The sequence below is a fragment of the Rhinolophus ferrumequinum genome, chromosome 20 (assembly GCF_004115265.2).
Source record: "Rhinolophus ferrumequinum isolate MPI-CBG mRhiFer1 chromosome 20, mRhiFer1_v1.p, whole genome shotgun sequence".
In the NCBI taxonomy this organism is placed as follows: Eukaryota; Metazoa; Chordata; class Mammalia; order Chiroptera; family Rhinolophidae; genus Rhinolophus; species Rhinolophus ferrumequinum.
This window is the reverse complement of record NC_046303.1, coordinates 55402186-55411245: the sequence shown is the minus strand read 5'-3', so window position 1 is coordinate 55411245 and position 9060 is coordinate 55402186. Positions and strand designations below refer to the sequence as shown.

The 9060-nt window shown below is 41.1% G+C and overlaps 2 pseudogenes; both read left to right on the top strand.

Moving 5' to 3' along the window:
- The first annotated feature begins 1876 nt into the window (after positions 1 to 1876).
- LOC117012246 (RNA transcription, translation and transport factor protein-like) lies at positions 1877 to 4724 on the top strand (annotated as a pseudogene).
- A 2822-nt stretch (positions 4725 to 7546) lies between these two features.
- LOC117012244 (peroxiredoxin-like 2A) lies at positions 7547 to 8410 on the top strand (annotated as a pseudogene).
- The last annotated feature ends 650 nt before the right edge of the window (positions 8411 to 9060 follow it).

Sequence of the window (9060 nt, the reverse complement as noted above, 5' to 3'; positions counted from 1 at the left end):
TGTCCTGCGTTCTTATGTGGGGAGTGGGACCAGAGACCCCGCCTGACACCCCGCACGACAGTGTGTGTGTGATAAACTGGCATAGACATGCAGTGTGGGAAAAGGCAGGTTGTGAGGAAGAGTGGAAGAACCAGTTTATCTTCTAGTTCTAGTTAGGCCTGACTCTTTATCCTAATGCCCCCTGACTATTGGACTACATTATCAATTAGCCAGTTGCATATAAATATTTTTTCATCTAGAGATTCATATTACATTCTTTAAGATAAAGAACAGAATTTATTTTGAGAATAGAGATTATGAAAAGGGTATAACCTAAAAGTTGGCTTGACAAAGTGACATATCAGGATAAAGATATATTCATATAACTTGATAAAATAAAATAACAGATGTGGTGAGGATTCTAGGGAGTTGCCTAATCTGCAAGCCTCTACAAGAGTACCTGGGAAGTGACAGGAGGTAGATGTGTAAGAACATTCACTGGGTCTCCTTGGAGCGATGGTGTAGACCGGTGCTTGTTCAATTTTAATGCGCTTATTAAAATGAAGATTCTCGTAGGATAGGTTAATGGGGAGGCACTGAGATAACACACTTGTCACAAGCTCTTAGATACTGCTGCTGGCTTTGGATTACACTTTTAGTATCCAAATGTTGAAGGCTTTTGAATTGAGTCAGCCATGGGGCAATATGGTTGATATCTTCTAGCAAAAGGAAAAGCAAACGAAATTAGTCCCAATGCCTGATGGAGTGTAGGACACAACTAACCTTTATAACTTTGGGGAAAATAGGTGTCCCTGTACCTTCTCAAAGTCAGAAAGGAAGTACTTTGCATGTGATGCACAGTGGACATTATAGCCAAGAAGTTAAAAGCATTAGGACTGAAGACAGTCTTGAGTTCAAATTTTAGCTCCTAAATCTAAAGGCTGGGTAATCTTGAGAAGTTTCTCAATCTCCCTGAACATCCATTTCTTAGTCTGTAAAAAAGAAATAATGTCAAAGTAGTCCAGATACTGGAAAGAAGTGAGTCCTCCTATAACGGGGTAGCAGGATCAAAATGTTAAAAGAGAAGCGGGCAAAATAGCAGAGTAGGTAAATGCTGTACTAGCCTCCTCCCATGACCACATTAAAATTGTAACTAAATTGTAGAACAACCACCCTGAAGAACCATCTGAAGACTAGTTGAACATAAGCTCTATAACTAAAGCTACAACGAAGAAGCCATATTGAGACTGGTAGGAGGGGTGGAGACACGAAATGGGCTGGTCCTACACCCATGTGTGGTGGTTGAGAATGGGGAGGGATATACCAGGTGTAGTGGTCCTCCCTGAAGAGTGAGGAGTCCCAGTTCTACACTGGGATCCCCAGCCTAAAGCACCAGTGCCAGGAAGAGGAGAACCCACAACATCTGGCTTTGAAAATCAGCAGGGATTTGGTCAGCCTGGGTGGAATAAGGAGCTGCTGGAAACCCAAGCATCCTCTTAAAGGGCCAGAACATAGACTCACTCATTCACAGGCACCCACCCTGGGCTCTAGCAGAGGGACAGTGACTCGGGAAGCACCAGAGACAAATAGGGAGAGAGTGAGTTGTTTGACTTCAGGGCAAGGACTAGAGACACAGTTGCCATCTTCCCTGTGTAGAACCCTCCTTCTGTGCAGCTTGCAGGGGTCACCCTTTTAAATGTGTTGAGCCCTCCCTCCACATATCCAAATCTGAATCTGCATTGCCCTGGTGAAATACACTCACTCCACCTTGGTGACTCCCTGGCATCCCACCATACACAATCCGCATACTGCTGGAGACACTTTCCACCAGTGGCAGCCAGACCTGTCCTGCATACCACAAGAGGCTCTTTCAGCAGCAAACAGCTGACCTCAATTCATGCACTACCAGCGGTACTTTTGCTGCCAGCAGCCAGCCTCGGCCTGCACTATGATCTTTCTTAGACAACTCTTGGGGATCAATGAGCCCCAGGTGGGTGGTGGTTGGCATTTGTGTGCTCTGAACCTTTCACTGAGTAGCTTCAGGCTCACCAATGGCACAAAACCTGAATTTGCGTTAACATGGTGACCACCCGCCCCATCCTGGTGACTTCTGCCTCACCCAACTTGTGTACTACATGAGGGTCTATCAGCAGCTGAGACTTATGGGTAGCTGGAAGGTGGAAGCTGGCCTTAGGGTGCCCTGGGATTTTTGTGAAACTACCCCAGGCTCAATACTGGTGGTAGCCATCCTCGGTTCATAGCGCTGTCTCTCCCACATGCCTCCAGGTCCAGCACAGGCAGTGACTTACTATGAATTGCTTTGTAGCCTCTACCAGGTAGACCCAGGCTGGTCACAGGCAGCAGCTGACCTTGGCCTAAACAGGAGTCCCTCCTTAAAGGCCCCAGAACCAACATAACTGGAGGTCAGATTCAGACCATAGCAGAGCACCACCCAATTAGCCCAACAAGTGGCACATCCAAAGGGTGACCTCAGCAGACACCAGAGTTCACTGGGGCAAATCCTGTTTCACAAGGTTAGCCCCCCTGCACAGCAGCCCATTGTCCCGACCCGCGGGACACTACACGAGGGACCCCGAAGTACCTAGAAGGGAGGAAAATGGGAGACACAAAGACCGGAGACAAGACAGGAGTTCTGATCAAGTCTCTCTTTATTGCAGCTCAATCATGGGTTATATACATTTTTTTGCTGGGTGGAGGGGCATTATCATAAGCAGGGCTGCCGCAGGCTGATGGTCTTAAGCCATCTGGACATACCCTACAGAATGTAGGTGTTATCTAAAGACCCAAGTAACTTCCTCTATCTCATGCTTCTCAGTCATGTGATGGTGCCTTACAGGCACCCGCCCTCTACAGCCCATAACTGTGGGTGTGGCCAAACTCCAGAACCAGTCAGCCTGAGGATCAATCCTACCCACTGACATACCAACACCAAACAAGCTCAACTACAACAGGAGGGCACATACACCCTATACAAGGGACACTGCTGGAGCCCAGTGCAAGAGACCAGGGACACAGCCACTGGGCCCCACAGGGAACCACTACATAAAGCCACCCAGCCAAGACTGGGATATAGCAGATCTACCTAATACATAGAAACAAACACAGAGAAGCAGCCAAAGTGAGAAAACAAAGAAACATTTCCAAAAAAAGAACAGGAGAAAACTCCAGAAAAAGAACTAAATGAAATGAAGGCAAACAACCTACCAGAGTTAGAGGTCAAAACACTGGGTGTAAGTAAGGATGCTTGAGGAACTTAGTGAGAACTTCAACAAAAAGATAATAAGCATAACAAAAGGACATAGAAACCATAAAAAAGGACCAGTCAAGTATGAAGAATACAATAACTGAAGTGAAGAATACACTAGAAGGAATCACCAGCAGATTAGATAAAGCAGAGGACTGAATCAGTGAATTGGAAGACAAGGTAGCAGAAAGCAAACAAAGAAACAAAAAAAAGGAAAAGAAAAAAAAAAAAAAAAAACCAGACAGTTTAAGGGATGTCTGGGACATCAAGCATAATATTCACATATAAGGGCATGAGAAGGAGAAGAGAGAGAGCAGAGCAAGGGATTGGGAAACTGTTTGAAGAAATAATGACTGAAAACTTTCCTAAACTTAGCCCAGGAAGCAAGCACAGAGAGTCCCAAACAAGATGAATCCAAAGATGCCCACACCAGAAACACATCATAATTAAAATGGCAAAGGCTAAAGACAGAGAGAATCTTAAAAGCAGCTAGTTACTTGAAAGGGAGTTCCCATAGTTTGTCAGTTGATTTCTCAACAGAAACTTGGCAGAACAGAATGGATTGGCACAAAATATTCAAAGTGAAGAAAAGAAAGGACCAACAACCAAGACTACTCTTCCCAGCAAGGCTATCATTTAAAACTGAAGGGAAGAGCTCTCGCTGTGTTGCCTGGTGCCTGTACCACCCGCACCTCCTAGCCTCTCCTCTCCCAGCCCACACCCAGGGAACCAGAGCGAAAAGCGGGGACTAAGTTCCGACTCAAGCTGACAGCCCTCGACTACCACAACCCTACTGGCTTTAACTACAAAGATGAAACAATTTAGAAACTTTATTGTTTGGCTTGAAGACTGGAAAATCAGACACTACAAGATTGAAGACAGAGGTAATTTAAGAAACATACACAGCAGTGACTGGCCCAAATTCTTTGAAAATTATCTCAAAGATGTTAATTGTCCTTTCAAAATTCAAGATAGACAAGAAGCAATTGACTGGCTTCTTGGTTTATCTGTTAGACTTGAATATGGAGATTATGCTGAAAAATACAAGGACCTGGTACCTGATAAAACAGAAAATGCTGACAATGCAGATAAAAATGCAAAGCCATTGATCAATTTAGATGTAAGTAATCCTGATTTTAAGGCTGCTGTTAAGGCTTTGGCTAACCTTCAGATTCAGCGTCATGAAGATTACCTGGTAACGCTTAAGGCAATTCGCATTTTGGTCTAGGAGCGCCTGACACAGGATGCAGTTGCTGAAGCAAATCAAACAAAAGAGGGCTTTCCTGTTGCTTTACATAAGCATATTCTTGGTTTTGACACAGGGGATAGAGTTCTTAATGAAGCTGCTCAAATTCTGCGATTGCTGCATATAGAAGAGATCAGAGAGCTACAGACAAAAATTAATGAAGCCATAATAGCTGTTCAGGCAATTATTGCTGATCCAAAGACAGACCACAGACTGGGGAAAGTTGGAAGATGAACATTTTAGGATTTCACCCTCTTATATACTGAACCATGTTTGTTTCAATAATTGCCTGAACCATGTATGCTCTGGCATGTGTTTGGAAATCAAATGTCACATTTTCGAGGGAAGAATCCCAGAAAATTGACTATGTTCTAGAGATTTATCATCATTGCTTTTTCTTTAATAAAGTTTGGGAAAGTGAAAAAAAAAAAAGCTGAAAGAAAGGTAAATTGCTTCCAAGAAAATAAAAAGCTAATGGAGTTCATCACCACCAAACCAATATTACAAGAAATTTTAAAGGGACTTCTTGAAGAAGAAGAGGGGAGAACATAAATATGAATAATAAAATGGCAACAACTATGTATCTATCAAAAACACTTTAAATGTAAATGGATTAAATGCTCCAATCAAAAGAAACAGCATAGTTGGATGGATAAAAAAATAAGACCCATACATATGCTGTCTACAAGAGACCCATTTCAGATTGAAAGACACACACAGACTTAAATCAAAAAGATTTTTCATGGGAATGGAAATGTTAAAAAACAAAAAACAAAAAACAAAAAAAACTGGGGGTAGTAATACTTACATATATCAGACAAAATACATTTAAAACAAAGGCTACAATAAGAGACAAAAAATGACATTATACAATGATAAGGGATCACAAACAAGAGAATATAACCCATGTAAACATTTATGCACCCAACATAGGAGCACCTAAATATATAAAGCAAATATTGACCAACATAAAGTAATACAGTCATAGTAGGGGACTTTAACACCCCACTGACACCAATGGACAGATCTCCCAGAAAGAAAATCAACAAGGAAACAGCACCCTTAAATGATACACTAGGCCAGATGGATTTAACTGATATTTTTAGAGCATTTCACCCCAAAGCAGCAAAATACATATTCTTTGCAAGTGCACATGGGACATTTACCAAAATAGACCACATGTTAGGCTATAAAACAGGTCTTACTAAACTTAAGGAGACTGAATTCATATCAAGTATCTTCTCTGACCACAATGGCATGAAACTAGAAATCAATCACAAGAAAAAAACTGAAAAACACACAAGCTCATGGAGGCTAAATATTATGCTATTAAATAATGAATGGGTTTACGATGAGATCAAGGTAGAAATTTGAAGTACCTAGTAAAAAATAAATGTGAAAACACAACCACCCAAAATCTATCAAACACGGCAAAAGCAGTCCTAAGAGGGAAATTCATAGCAATATAGGCCTACCTCAAGAAACAAGAAAAATCTCAATCTAACTTTACACTTAAGGGAACTGGAGAAAGCATGGCAAACAAAGCCCAAAGAGTATAGAAGGAAGGAAATAATAAAGATGAGAGTAGAAATAAACAAAATAGTCTAAAACACAATACAAAAGTTTAGTAAACTCAAGAGATGATTCTTTGAAAAGATAAGCAAATTTGGTAAACTTTTAACTAGACTCATCAAGAAAAAGAGAGGACCCAAATAAATAAAATCAGAATGAAAGAGGAGAAGTGACAACTAACAACAGAAATACAAAGGATTGTAAGAAAATATTATGAAAAATTATATGCCAACAAATTGGACAATCTGGAAAAAAATGTATAAATTCCTAGAAACATATGAAGTGTGGTCAAAGAATATGGTGAACGCATAAATGAAAAAAATTATTACAGTAAAAGACACATTACGATTAATCTCCCTCAAAATACTCCCCCGTGCTTTGAACACACTTATCCCATCGTTCTTGCCACTTTCTGAAGCAGTTCTGGAAGTCCTCTTTCATGAGTGTCTCTATTTCATCCTCCATCATGACAACTCTCTGTGTCACACATCGCTTCTGGTATGGCAATTTCTGTCAAATAAAAATATTATGGTGTGTTCTCCTCCACTTTATTCACCAGATCTGGCACTGTGTGACTTCTGGCTTTTGTTCAAAGTTAACATGACCATGAAGGGTAAACGTTTTTAATCGATTCAGGACATCGAGGCAGCCATGACAGTGCAACTAAGGACATTCACGAAAGAGGACTTCCAGAACTGCTTCAGAAAGTGGCAAGAACGATGGGATAAGTGTGTTTGAAGTGAGGGGGAGTATTTTGAGGAGGATTAATGGCAATGTGTCTTTTACTGTTATAAATTTTTTAATTTAAACATTCACTATATTTTTAGATCACACCCCGTACAATCTTCCCAAACTGAGTCAAGAAGAAACAGAAAATCTGAAGAGATCATTAGAAATGAAAGCAAATCAGTAATCAAAAAACTCCCAACAAACAAAAGTCCTGGACTGGATGGCTTCACAGGTGAATTTTAGCAAACATTCAAAAGGGAATTAGCACTTACCCTTCTCAAACTATTCCAAAAAATTCAAGTGAGGAAATGCTCCCAAGCTCATTTTACAAGGCCAGCATTATCCTAATTCCAAAACCAGACAAAGACATTAAAGAAAAAAGAAAATTGTAGGCCAATATCCTTGATGAACATAGATGCAAAAATTCTCAACAAAATTTTAGCAAACTGAATTTGACAATACATTAAAAATATCAGACACCGTGATGAAGTGGGATTTATTTCTGGGATGCAAGGTTGTTTTAATATCTACAAATCAATTAATGTGATACATCACATAAGCAAAACAAAAGATAAAAACCATATGAGGCTATGGTGCAGGCATGGGGTCCACCTCTGGACCCATGAAGAGGAGGGAAAGTTTGGTCCTCCAACAGCCACCCCTCTTACCCCACCCCCACACTCCCCTGCATCAGGCACAAGAGAAGGCTGGTGGGAGCCAAGCACAAGCCAGAAGTGCTGCAGGCAGGGCTCTGCATGGCACGCGAACTCCACGAAGGTCAGCTCCGCCTCGGTGCAGAAATATCTTTCCTCCAGGATCCCAGTTTCTTCCCATCGGAATGTGGTGAGTGGTGGGGGGCTTTGGGGGCTGCTACCATGGCACTTCTCCTGGCCAACACAGACATATTTCTATCTACGCCCCAGCAAGCGACCCTAGGGTATCTGGAGGAAATAGATCTGAAAACACTGGAGAAGAAACCAAGAACTTTCAAAGCAATGGAGCTCTGGGAAAAGAATGGAGCTGTGATTATGGTGGTGCAGAGTCCAGGCTGTTTGTTTTCTCTGTTGAGAGGAGGCTGCAGACCTGTCCTCCCTGAAGCCCAAGTTGGACGAGATGGGTGTTCCCTCTAAGCAGTGGTGAAGGAACAGATCAAGACTGAAGTGAAAGACTTCCAGGCATATTTCAAAGGAGAAATCTTCCTGGGATGAAAAGAAAAAATTCTACGGTCCCCAAAGGCAGAAAATGATGTTTATGGGATTTTTCTGGCTGGGTGTCTGGAAGAACTTCTTCCAGGCCCTGAGCAGAGGCTTCTCTGGAAACCTGGAAAGTGAAGGCTTCATCCCTGGGGAAGTTTCTGGGGTGGGATAAGGAAGGCAGGCATTCTTCTTGAGCACTGAGAAAAAGAATTTGGAGGTAAGGTAAACCCAGTTTCTGTTCTGGAAGCTGCTAGGAAGATCAAACCACAGACTTCAGCCTCAGAGAAAATAATGATTGTGTGAAACTGCCCAGCTCAGGGATAACTAGGGGCTCTCACCTGTGTTCACAGGAAGTTATGTTTCCACTCACGTCCCTGAAGAGTTAGAAACCCACTCATGCCATGTTCTCAGTATAGATCATTAATGTATTGTAACATTGTACTCTGTTTAGGATCAATAAGACAAAATAGCCTCCAAACAAGACTGATAAAAATCTAAGAAAGCAGTGAGAGTTATTTCAGCTAAAATCTGGAAAATATGAGGCTCCAAGTGGACCTCATTATAAACATATATGGTGTTTGAATGCTCTTATTGGAAATGAGTTTTATTTTCTTGTCTTTACAAATCTAAAAAAAGTTAATGATTGACTTGAAGATTAAAGATACAAGGTTTTGGCTTGTGTGTTTTTTATTAATGACTTGTTATATAATGGTTAAGTAATATTAATATTAAGGAATTGACGTGCTCTGGAAGGCATGATAAAGGTAGATTATAAAATGAAAAAACAAAACAAAACAAAACAAAAACCAATATTAATAGATGCAGAATAATATTTGACAAAATTCAGCATGCATTTATGATAAAAACTCTCAGCAAAGTGGGAATAGAGGAAACATACCTCAGCATAATAAAGGCCACATATGACAAACCCACAGCTAACATACTCAACGGGGCAATGATGAAAGCATTCTCCTTAAAATCAGCAACAAGACAAACATGCCCACTTTCACCTTTATTCAAAATAGTGTTGGAAGTTCTAGCCACAGCAATTAGACTAGAAATAAAGGTATCCA